Source organism: Urocitellus parryii, chromosome 2, assembly GCF_045843805.1.
Source record: "Urocitellus parryii isolate mUroPar1 chromosome 2, mUroPar1.hap1, whole genome shotgun sequence".
Taxonomy (NCBI): domain Eukaryota; kingdom Metazoa; phylum Chordata; class Mammalia; order Rodentia; family Sciuridae; genus Urocitellus; species Urocitellus parryii.
Genome location: NC_135532.1, coordinates 128,260,494 through 128,273,534, shown reverse-complemented (window position 1 = coordinate 128,273,534; position 13,041 = coordinate 128,260,494). Strand labels below are relative to the sequence as shown.

The 13,041-nt window shown below is 36.4% G+C and overlaps 2 protein-coding genes across 3 annotated transcripts in view; one reads left to right on the top strand and one right to left on the bottom strand.

Moving 5' to 3' along the window:
* The window catches only part of Serpini1 (serpin family I member 1), an 81,569-nt gene extending 73,844 nt beyond the window's left edge, over positions 1–7,725 (bottom strand). The window contains exon 1 of one of the 2 annotated variants that reach the window (XM_026403653.2): positions 7,448–7,725. The gene's annotated coding sequence lies outside the window, so the exon portion shown is untranslated. Of the gene's footprint in view, positions 1–7,436 lie in introns of both variants that reach the window. The other variant, XM_026403652.2, reaches the window with a different exon arrangement.
* A 618-nt stretch (positions 7,726–8,343) lies between these two features.
* Pdcd10 (programmed cell death 10) overlaps positions 8,344–13,041 on the top strand; it is a 43,722-nt gene continuing 39,024 nt past the window's right edge. The window contains exon 1 of the mRNA XM_026403650.2: positions 8,344–8,460. The gene's annotated coding sequence lies outside the window, so the exon portion shown is untranslated. The remainder of the gene's footprint in view (positions 8,461–13,041) is intronic.

Below are 13,041 nucleotides of genomic sequence, written 5' to 3'. Positions count from 1 at the left end.
TTTACATATTTTGTTATGTCTCCCTACAGCACCCAACCCCATGCTACAGATTGACTGTAGAAGAACTTCCCAGTAAAGTCACTCAATTAAGAAAATATGGTAGAAAACTAGAAATCAGGCAAGAAAGATGTTGTTATGGAAATGCAAAGAAAACTGTAATATAGCCAAAGTTCTTTGGTCAACATCTTTCATAATGAGAGTTTTTTGTTTACGTTTTAATGAAGGAAGAAAATCAGAATTACTTGTTGCTATTTTCTCCACTTCGACATTCTTTTCCAGCTTCCTTCTCTCAAGGAATCATAATTCATTAAAACTGTATTTCCAAGATGTGACAATGTATGGAATGAGCCATAATTTAGGTAGTAATCACTATATAGATGTTGATAATATTTTCCACATTTTAGAAATAGATAACAAAACCATTTACTAGGGTGACAAATTTTTAGAGTGAGGTTACCACTAGAGAACAAGAGCTAATTTTGCTCTGTCAGATAGCTAAGCAAATCATCTTAAAAGGAATCATAATTCTCAGTTTTTCTCTCATTTGTATTAAATCTATATCTTTGAGTGTGAAAGTGTGAGTGTGTGTGTCTGTGTGTGTGTACACACACAGGGGGTTGAATCCAGAGACCCTTTACCACCAAGCTATATCCCAGCCCCCCCCCTTTTTTTTTTTTTAATTTTGAGACAGCATCCTGCTAAGTTGCTGAGGCTGGCCTCAAATTTGTGGTCTTCCTGCCTCAGCCTCCTGAGTCAGTAAGATTACAGATGTGCACCACTGTGCCTGGCTACACCCATATTCTTAAATACAGTCTATTAAAAGAGAGTCTTGAATTCTTTAAGATTTAAGGCAGATTTATAATAGATTTATCAAGTTTTACTGAAAATGTTCATATGAAAATTGTAGGAAAAGTAGTAGATATAGTTATTGGTAGATAGCTTTTAAACTAGACATACCATCTGTCTTTGAGGACAGGCATTACCTAGGTACTTGAAATCTTATAACCATCGTAAGTGAAAACTTGATGTGGGAAGGTTATGCTAATATACCAAGAAAATATACCATGAAAGCTGGGGGCGGGGGAACAAATTGGTAAGAATAAGAAGGAATAAAATTTTAAATTAATCTGGTTAATTTTACTATAATTTCATCATAGTATAGCTGAAATTATTGACAGTTATCCAGAAAACTGTTTCAAACTTTTTTTTTCCCCTGCTTCATTCACCAGAGGTAGAAGTTCTTGCTATCAGAACATCTCTTAGAGTTAGGGAATAACATATGACATAAGCCAATCAATGCACAGAGGACACTTTCAAGAAGTCTTTGGGAAAGTTTATATTTTCTGGTTAAAAGAGAATACTCAACAGGCACAGCTGTCATCCATTCTTCCTTCCTAGGCTGGACTGTGATACCTGATCAGCAGAAGCATCTGTCTTATAGCAAACTTGACAGAAATCTTGAGGACAACACCCTGACAATGTTGAGCCTCAAACCAAAAAGCATATGACTACTGTTCTCTAGATTGCTTGTTCTAGAAAAACAAATGTCTATTGTTTTATATGATTGGGCCTAAACATTGAAACTGAAAACACTTGTAATTGATGCATATTTTAAAGCTAATTTTTAAATTGATAATCATTTGGGGCCATATAACATGAATAAAAATTTGCTTTGAAGATAATTCTAGATAAGATTCTTTTCCATCTCTTTCAAAATATTGATTTTATGTTACAAATGTCAACTAATCTGTTATATTTTAAAAAAACATGAGTAGCTATTAGGCCTTTGTAACTTTAAGTTGTGCCTTTGTTAAAGAACAGAAATTTTAAAATACAGGGGGAAAAACATTTTATGACAGGGTTAATTTATGTATCTTGTGTCCAAGACCTCATATTTCAAAAAAAACAATGTTTTCTGAATTACCCCAAGCAAATATTAAACCGTTTTGTATGTAGCTGTAAGAATAAAGGCTTTGTACAAATTTCAGCTGGTATTAAATGTAGAAGAATTTATGATGTAAGATACTATTTAAATTGCCTTAAACATAGAACAAGTGATTTAATATCTGTAAGCAATTTAGGATACTATGTAGAGGTTTCTTAACTGCAAGGCTGAACATACCTTAAAACATTAATTGCTTCAATAATTTTAAATTGCTTTGTCAAGTACACAAGTAAATGCTCCAATGCCTTAACTCAAGAGAATGGCAAAAATTACATTTCATAACATACTATCTATAGCATTCTATCAAGAGGTGAAAAAAAACAATAAAATTAACTAGCTCTTCAAATTACAAGAGTTAAAAAAACCCCTCAAATAGAATAACAAAATTTAGATTATCAAGAAAATTACAAAAGAAATAACAAGTGGGTAAAACATCAGAAGTTTTCCAATGAGGTCTTTGAGTTCCATTTTAAAAATAAGTAAATTAATTAACAAACAAACCCAAGATGTTAGGGGAGCTGATAGTTACTCATTGAATTGTCAGACTGTGCTTTAGAAATCATGTTGTGATATTTGAGCTCCTGTTACTGGTAACTCTAGAACTAAATGTTACCTGGGGAAAATAATACACTTAGGAAAATAAGTTTATTAAATGAAAGTGAGTTTCAACCTCCTGCCTTGCCACACTAAATTAAGAGCTCTAAGATGCTCAGAAGCTCCTTTCCCAGGCTAAACCAGAAGGGGGCCCCAAAGCAGAGGCTGCAGCCTTAGGAGCCAGGCAAGCTTCAGTAGTTAAATAGTACAGAACACAGCACTGGACACAGTTAAACATATTCTTTCCCTGACAGGGCTCAAAGATAACAAGTACGATGTAATTCAGGTTTAATAAGCCTTAATAAGACCCCAAAAGCAAGAATGTCACTAAAAGTAGAACACTGAAGACGAGTTAAATAGTAATTAAGATAAAGCCTCATGTTACATTTATCTATTTTTCTGGAAGTCCTCTATTTCTATATGTTAGAAAAAAAAAGTCATAGAAAGAGTGTCTGTGAGGGGGAAGTGTTACTTAGAAGAACATTTTTAAAACAGCAGAATTCTACAAGCAAGGAGAGAAAATGAACCACACATAATGCAAAAGGTAGTCAATGAATAAATTCACATTTAAAACACACATGCAAGGTTATAGTTAATGACAATATTTGCTCTACTCATTCAGAATCCAACAACAGAGAACAATATTTATATATTCAATATGCAACTGTTGTGGGCAGAGGGCTGAATCTGGTAATATAAAACATTTGTCTAAGAAAAATTCATTTTTTATGGTTATACTTGTTTGTAAAATGATTCTTCATTATAGCTTGCCAAATAGCTGAACAAATAGTTACCATCTACCAAGTTCAGATTTTGTATAAGGCTCTCAACATATAAAGTCAGGGAAACTTTTATAAGATATATATATATATATTTATATATTTATACACACACACACACACACACACACACACACACACCAGGAAGATAATTATGAACTCAGCTAAGACACAAAGCATAGTGCTAACCATTAAGAATAATGCCAAAGGAACAGGAAGACAAAGAAGAGTAATCATTAGATCTAAGATAAGTCACATCTATCTGTATGTTAGTAAAAATATTAAAAAGCAAAGCAAAAGGCAGTTAAATTCCTGCTATAATTAATTTTATTACTAACAACTACTTAGAACTAATTAGAATTGTCCAGGTGTTAAGTAATAAAAGAAAATTCATACTGAATTTTTAATTTTAACACTAATCAGATTAATTTGTTTCTGGAATGTGAAATCAAAACCAATAAATGCCCAACTCTATGCATTTTAAACAAAATTCGCGTGACTTCTTTTCTTCTTTTTTTTTAATCGGTGGGGGGGGCAGTGGTTAGAAAAACAAGAATTCAGATTTCATAATAAAATAATTTTTTAAAGATAAACATCAACAAAGGTATGTCTCCAGGGATGTAAGGTTAAACAGAGGTGAGCCATGGGCTTCCCTAGCTATAAAGTGAAGAACTTAGGGGTCTCTGATAGGAAGGCCCTTTCTCCTCACCCACATTCCTTACCTCTGGGATGAATTTAGAAACCCTGACACTCAAAGTTGTAGATAAATCTTTGCAGCCCATATAGTCTAAATCAAACTGGGCTTAAATAACATTTCTGCAAAGCTAATTAAAACAATGACATTCTCAGAAGAGTTAATATCCAATAATCATTCTTTGAGGTACACTGAATCTTGTGTATCAAAGTATTTAATGTGCACATTAAAAAGTATTGGCCAATAATGCTAATTCATTAAGCATTATTCTTACAAAGCAAATTCTTAATGCTGAGCATGATATAAGGCTAAGGATCAATGGGAGACAGAAAAGAAGTACATGGTCTTCAGGCACTAATAATCATGTCACCTAAAACACAAATACCAAACTTTAAGAACTAAATTCTAGAAACCTTAGAGGTAAGACTGAAAAACAAAGCAAAACTCTTATTTGAATATAACAACAGAAATCTGCTCAGCAGGATTTAACCTTAGGAATTTGCATAAATAAGTAAATAAACAGATTTTTATTCATCTTTATTGGCTAGTTCAAGTAACTTTTATTAAAGGATAAAACAACATTTAAGTTTTTGCTTCTTTTTAAAATTTTGTCCAAAGGATAGTTGTCAATGTACATAATCTTTTATACTTTAATAATACATGTGTCCTCAAATTCTAATGAACTAATGTCTTGACTTCAGTGTATTTAACTGGAGAAAAGTAACATCTGCACTATGGATACAGAAATTAATGATAGAGAGGGAAAGATCATATTATCACTTATAAGTATTTAACAAAAAAAAAATAGCAAAAACTTTTTCCTCTCTGGTTAAGGGTACTTTTTAAAGGTAGTTTTCTTCATATCTATCCCCGTCTTTCACTGCACCAAAATCATTCGGTCTTGAACCTTTAAGAATTGCTCTTTTGTGTCACATGCATCAGTGAATCATTCTGTTAAAAATCCATGCTATCGATTATTTTTTACTCAATAGGCTTTAAAGTAGAATTTTAAATTTATAGAAAAGTCCAAAATATGTAATTTGAAATTACCAAGTCTTTTGGTTAGAGAACAATCATCTCCAGAGCAATTTCCATTCAAGAGAAATATTCTGCACTGTGTTGCTTCTTTCTCATCATATTCACTGACAGCCTTACATCTGTAGTAAAACTTAAGAGCCCAATAAATAATATGATTTTCAAACAGGGAGTATTATGCATAAAATTAATGTGGTTTCTCAACACCAATCAAGAAAAGTCTTCAGATTATCTGAGATTGAATGTGAACACCAATTTAAATGAGTGAAAAGAATCCAGGTAACAAACAGCCAACGATTTTCTCCCACAAAAAAACAGGGTCTTCTAACTCCTTAATGATACAGAAACCCAGTCTCTTTCATTGACACACTTGAAAGAATCTAAATCTTGAAAACAAGAAAACTTGGCACTTTCATACCACAAACTCATTCATTCCTAATGAGATTCTAGTCTTATGATACCTTAGAGCAGAAGACCTACAAACAAAGCTCAGATTCAAAGTATATCTGAATTTCAATTGTTTTGTTACAAATCATCTTCTACCCATTTGCTTGTTTATTAATTGATTCAACAAGACTTATTGCTAGTACTGTAAAATTAACTGTTATTATTACATGGGGAGGGATATAACCTAGTGACAGCAAGTATTCCATTTCTAAAGCCGGAGAATCTAAGACTCTGATTCAGGACAATACACTTCATCATAAATAAGAGCATACACAATTTCCCAAGCTTCACCAAAGCCCTAGTGGTTTTTCTCCCCAAATCATTTTCACAAGGTCACATCAGCTACTTGGATTAATATATTCTCTAGTGATGTAGCAAAGATACAATGTGATCCTTGCCTTGGCTGCTAAGTTTAGTGGCTACTGTTGCTTTTTCTTTCTTTTAACCTCTTTACAGCTTTTAATACTCACCTGATCTGCTTGAAGACAATCTAAAAGTAGCAGTTTTTCTAAGATTTGTCTATCTGTGTATTCCTCTGGTGTTTAAGAACATGGGAGAGGAGGAATGTACACTGATACATTACTTAAACTTATTCACAGTAGCTCTCGGTGGAACTAAACTTTAAGCTATGAGAATACCTTTGAGCCATTTCTTTTCAAAAAGGAATTATGTGTATATACAAAAGTAAAATCCAAAATCCTAATCAAGAATGCATTAATACAGAAGGTAATGACTATCTTATTGAATCTAGTAAAAAAAATCAAAATTAAAGTATTCAGACTCTGAAATATTCAATTGTCACAATGAAGGCATTTCAAAACAAAAATATGCAGCAATATGCTATGATTAAAAGCCCCATAATCTAGGGAACTCTGTAACAAACAGAAAACTAAAATAAAGTAGACAAATGGATTCTTACCAAGTTTCTAATAAGAAAACGCTGTAATCCTGACATAGTGAAACAAAGGCTGGAGAGACTTTCATGTTGACCTAACATTTCCATTGATAGGTACCATAAGATAGGTACCATAATTACATCCAAAGGAATACACACATGGTTTAATACGAAGAGTATTATTTTATGACGCTATCTTTATTTAAAATTGGAGCCCATTATAACACATACTAAGAGTAATCATTTAACATATACTGTCTAAACAGAGGAAAGATCCTCACACAGCTTTCCTTATACTCATGTTTTTAAAAATGTACAAATGTTACCGGACAGAAATGAGAGAATAAGGAGCAGCAATGAAGTACACCATATGTTCCCACTGTAGGCTGAGTCCAGGTCTTTGTTTCAATATCCCAGAGCCACTAGAAAGAAAGCTAAGTATCTATCCATTAAAATATATTTTCACGTTTTTGCTGGCAAAAGTTATACTTATGATAGGTTCAGTCAGAATCCATCCTATCCTATTCCTGCTTACATTTGCTTCTTTAATCCTGATCTCTTGCAATTCTATGGACCTGCAATACAACCACCCTGGATAACAGGTCGGAAGCAGAATAATCTTTAAAATCAATGTGAAGAATAGACACCGAAGAAGAAGAATGCAAAGTTATTTTGAAATAGTTCTTAAGTAATTTTATATCAAAGACACAATTCTTGCTTTTTAACAGCTACGCACCTATCCAGATACCATCCACCTTGTCCTCAATTAGCAGGATTTCCTTCAATCTTGAGATCTCCCAGACAGTTTTAATGGTGCAACTCAAACCAAAAACACTAGCCACGCCCTTTATACTCAGGGTCAAGATACCTTTTGCACACCCCACCCCCGGCAGCCCAAAGTCCAAAAATGTACATCGTTCACCTGAAGGGGACTGTACCGGTTTTCTAACCCAACGCAGACTGTTTTAGCTGTGCCTTGATACAATTCCTATTAGGTGCTTTCTCCCGGGCAGTGTGCGGACGCCGGGAAGAAGCACCCACGCTTACCTCCCACACACCTTCAACCCCTGGCGGGATGCGGGAGCTGATGCTCGGAAGACTGCACTCCACTCAGCTCTTGTTCCTGCTCTGGTCTCTCCCGGGAAACTACAGTCCAGGCTGTGCTTCAGCTTCTACTGGGACTCAAGCTCCGCCTCCCCCTCTTCCAGTTGGCGAATTTGGCAGCTGTTGCTCCTCCCCCTGCTGTTCCTGCTGCTGCCGATGCTGAAGGCGGCGGGAAGCGGCAGCCGATGGCCGGTGTAGCTTCCCGCTCCCTGCACTTGTGCAGCAGCTCTGCCTCTTCCCTTTCTCAGCGGGCCCCCTCTCCCCACACTCAGTGGCCTCACACCTGGAGTTGGCCGCCCCTTCTAGGTGCCCCTGCAGGGAGTCCAGGTTCAGCCTATCCCTCCCCAGTCCGTGGGTCTGGTTGCTTGGTGTGCCCGGGGCTTTGCTGCTCGTAGGAAGCTGCTCTTTCGGTTGGGGCGCGTCCCCACACCACACCCTCCCAGCACACCAGCGAGTTCCTTGAGGCTTCCCCTCCGCCCGCGTTGCTCACTCAACCCAGCTGCCCCACGTTCCCCGCGTCGGGCCCCCCACCCTCTTCCTTCCTCTGCTCCGCTAGCCCAGCCCCTCCATGGGTGAGGCGCCTGCGGGGCTGACAGTGCGCCCCGATTGGCGCAGGTGAGAGCAGGCCCCGCCCTTCCCCTCTTTTCTGTGCACCCTCTCTCTTCATCTCACCTCCTCCCGCAAAGGCAGGGAACTCTCTTACTATTGGCTAGCAGTGTCCCCACCCATCGCCTTGGGCTCCAGCGCTTGGTTTGCCGGGAAATGTAGTCTTTCGAGTGCAGGAATTGCTAGTAACGCCTGCGAACGGGACTACGAGTCCCCATAGAGCGCTGCGCGACTCCGGCTGGGCAGGATTCCGGACAACGCCTGGTTCCTCTCGGGTCCTTCCGGCGTCGCCGGAGTGAATTGATCCGGGAGTTGAAGAGGGCTCCAAAGGTGGGAAGTGAAGTCAGTGCCTCATTTGCCGGTAAGGTGTGACTGTTCTGTCCTAATCACCGTAGCTCCGCACCGAGTAAAAAAGGGTCAGGTCACTCGGGGACCGTGGCTGAAACACTCAGGCTTGGCTCTGGAAGGCGGAGCGGACGGGGCTGGGAGCGGGGCCCTATGGGCGTAAGTGAGGTTACCCTACGCGAGTGGCGTAAAGCGGGTTTGTAAATGCCGCCTGCCCCGCTGGGGCCTGAACGCCTCCAGGAAGTCTCCTCTAGGTGGGGGCGGAGGGGAAGGGCGAGGTTGGTCTCTCTGGCCCAGGGAGCGTGGAGAGGGCGATGTGCCCGGGGTGGGGTCCCCTAAAGGTGTGGCTTGGGGGAAGAGAGGTGAGGCTGCTGTTTCCCCCCCTTGCTTTATAAGCAGGCTAGGGAAGACTGGAGGAAGGAAAGGGTGCTTGGGAGTCTGCTCTTGGGGTGATCAGTGTTATGCCCTTTGAGGGGAGAAGAGCGCTGAAGAAGGAAGAATCAAATGTTGACAAATCTACGGATTTAGTTCCAGTTTTAAGATGTGGCCCCTTTGAGGAGGTAATCTGTCCCTAAGCAGAAAAGCTTGACCCTCTTAGGTGTAATACCTAAGATATATTTAGTCCTGAACTGTATTCACCACGCTTTCACTTTGGGATGCTGATGAGGAAACTGAGGGAATAAATGACGTGTCCAAGGTCACACACACAGAGACAGATCTTCTGAATCTAGTCAGAGTGCAGGTTCTGAACCAGAACTGCTGTCTGAGAAAAAAAGTGTGTTCTTTGGAAGGAGTGGGGGAAGTTGCAAAGTAATAGTATTTTATGTATTTCTAAGAAGCCATTTGTAAGGTGAAGAGTTTTTTTTTAAAAAAAGTGAGGTGAAACTCCCTCCTCATTAAAGGATTCTAACCTTTTAGAAAAATAAAAAGAAAGGATCAGTGAATTTGAGATTTTTTTTCTTAGAGAGCCTACTTCCACAGACCATTTTTAAGGGTGGGTAATGTTTAGCAGTTAAAATAATACTCCTTTTTCTTCCTACCTTACTCATTTTGTAAAACCGAGAGCAGTTGGGTTGGAATTCCTTAACAGAAGTTATTTTACACATTTTGTTTTCAAACAATGCAACATCAAGAAGAGTTTATAGTGCCATTATTAGAAAAGACATGTTGCATTACATTGAGGTAAATTTTTTTGTTTCAGAATTCTATTTTTCCCTCATTTTCTTGACTTCAGAATGTGTGAGAGAGACAGCAATGATGTTTATATTTTTTATTGAGCAAAGCAGTGCACTTTTTCTAGACTTATTCTCTAGAATTTTTATAGCTCTTGAATGTGTTATTAGATAGTTTTTAAATAGAATTGTAGGCATGTATTCATTGACCTCAAGACTTATTCGTGATAAGTTTATATACACAAAGGCATAAAATTATAGTTACCAGAAAATCAATTATGGTGTATTGTTTTATAAGTTGTATTTTGAATGTACTCTTCAGTTATTAAGATCATCAACAATTTGTCTTAAAAATGAAAAAAAAAAACATTTTCTAGGATCAGGTATTCTGCTGTGAATATGGTTTGATTTTAATATGACTTAAAATACAAGGAGAGGTATGATACTACAGAATGAAATAAAATCAGGAAAAATGTAGCATCGTAAGTAACATAGTACATAGTAAGGAAGAGCCAGCTAAACAAATGGAAAATAATGTGGGGATAACTAGTTTTGTCCTAGATGAAAAAAGGGTGTGGTAGTTTAGGTAGACTGTAAACTGGACATGAGTAAGTGGTGGTAAAGCAAGAATATCATTGTATTTTCTAGATGGCAATGTGGACATTGCCTTTTGTTGGGAAAGGCATAAGATGAGTTTGGCATGTAGTTATGTGATGATGGAACAAGTTTTTGAACTAAGAGGAAAATTTGGAAATAAGAAAAATTGATATAAAATACTTGTTCTGAGTACATTAATTTTAATCTTTAATTCAGTGCTACCACTGAGTTCTCTTTATCTCTGAGGTTCATTATAGTTTTGCTATTTCGCTTGTTTGGGGATGACAGAGTAATGTTTCTGTTGTATATATCATCCTCAGTCACATGCTAGAGTTCACAGAAAGATGTGTAACTTGTGTTTTTATTGTGGTTTACAGCCCACCAGTGTCCACATTTGTGGATACCTTTCAGGAGACTTTTGTGTCTTTTTTTTTTTTTGGATATCATCTCCTATAGGACTTAGGTTGTCTTTCATATACACCTCTCTCTCAGGGATGTAAAGTCTGTAAGAACCGGGGCTATATGTTGTTTATTATTGTAATCTCAGTAGGTAGAATAATTGGATACCGATTTACAGAGAATAGAAGAGGCTCAAGTTGGTCAAATGTCTTGTCCAAGGTCATGTGTCCAGTGATTGGTGAGACAAAGTCATAACCTAATATAGAACTTTAATATTGTGCAATAAAAACTCAGTTCCCTTAGATTATTTATTTTATTTGAGAAAAATACAACATGGCTTAAATATTTAATGCTATGAATCCTTTTACTTTCATTAGTACTGGCAATTTATCTTCTGTCCTTTATGTAGCACTCCATTCTTATCCCCAACCATTCTCATTTACCTTCCTGACTTGGGGGCTTTTTAATATGTTTCATCTCCCTGCCTGGTCTGTATTCCCTTACTTTACAAAATCTGGCCAACTTTCAGTCAATTTTCAAGTCTCAGTTTAAACCTTGTACCCCAGGGGAGCTATTCCTGACCTTTGACTGTCTTCATCCCAAAACTGTGATCTTCACCATCTCTGCACCTTTCTGCCATCCACATTAGAAACTTATTTACTTCTGTACCTATTTGACAAATATTTACCTTATTCACTAAACTGTAAGTTACCTGAGCAAAGCCTTCTCATTTATGGGTCTTGCTCTACTACTTACAGTACCTGGCACAAAGTAACTGTTGAATAAATATTTGCTGAATGAATGAATGAATATATTCATGCAAAGTGTCTCCAGAACTCTGCTAGGGACAGAAATACAGAAAAGACTAAAACAGATATGTTTCCCACCTAAGGAGAATTGAAAGATAAGAATTTTCAAATGAACTAAAACATAGGAAATTTAGGTTAGATGGAAAGGATTTATTGCCTGAAATTTGGAATATAAATTGTAGAAAGGTGTTTGTTTTTTCTTGGAGATCTCGAAACTCCAGATAGGTAGTTTTCTATGTGGAAATGACAAAGGAGTCATTTTCATTTACAGAAAAATTTCTGTTTAATGACAGTATTTTGGAGACTTTATTCCTGTTCTAGTTTTTATTGTTGTTTGTTTGTTTGTTTTACAGATAACATTGTTTATAAATTATAGGTGTAGAACAGACTTTTCAATGGACTTTCTTCTTCCCTAATGTTATCTCATTTTTGTCCTCAAAACAATTATTTAGGTACTATTGACACTTTTTAGCTAAGGACACCAAAGATATAAGTAAATTTACTAACTAAACACAGAAAAATTAAATTACTGGAATTTTCAGCAGAAGATGCCAGAGCCATGGTTTAAATTGATCTGTCTCTGCTTTTTCCATTTTCTTTGTTTTTGTTTGTTTTTAACAGTGCTATTTTCCTGTGAATTTCACCTTTAATATCACTTGCTTCAGACAGGGTGACTTTGGAAAATTGAGTAATTCTTGTCTCAGATAATCTTATATTTTGAGCTTCTTGAGAATTTTCATAATACTTCAGTGGGTCTCAAAGTAATACTTGCTTTAAACCTAGAGACTTACAAGAGTAAAACGATTATCATTTTAAAACATGGAAATAAAATTTCATGGATAAATTGTGTTATGTTTTGGTCTTAGAAACAAATTTTGTAATCTTTTGCAGCACCACACTAATGGAATCAAAAATATACCCAAGAGCTCTGAGTTGCTGTAGTCTGATATTGCTTTCATGGATTTACCAATACAGTCTCCCACAAGATATTGTCAGAAAGTGACTGCTGATACTTGGCTTTAAAATTTGATAGTGCTGCTAGTTTTCCTTATTAAATGTAAGGCTTTGCTAAGTCCTAAACTTACTTTTTAAAGTCAGACCTAATGTTATTTGAATAAGGATAACAATTTCATATTTATGTAGCATAACCAGAATATGGAAGATAAAACTGAGGTACTGCCTCTTATATGTTTTTGTATTATTAAAGTTATTATGATAAGTCATTTAATTAAGAATTTTAATCCAGAAAATGATTTTTTTCTGTAAAGTATAAAAGTGATGTAGAAGTTAGTGTGATTTTGTAATTTTTGAAATATAATAAGTTGGCATTCTCAGAGACTTATGGGATGGATATACACACATGTACACATAATGTAAAAAATTAAAGCACTTTTATTTTAGTAATTAGAAGTAGTTTATTTACTGAAAGTTAAACAGTATGGTTTGATGGGTCACTTTGTATGAAGATGGATTTTTTTTTCATTTAAGCTGCAAAATTTAAATGTATCTTAGATATATCATAATATCACAATTCTGTTTCTCAAGGTCACACTTAAATTTTGGTTACGGGGGACCTGTTTTTGTTTTGTTTTTTAATTGCTCAAAAGTGATTTGAATGAA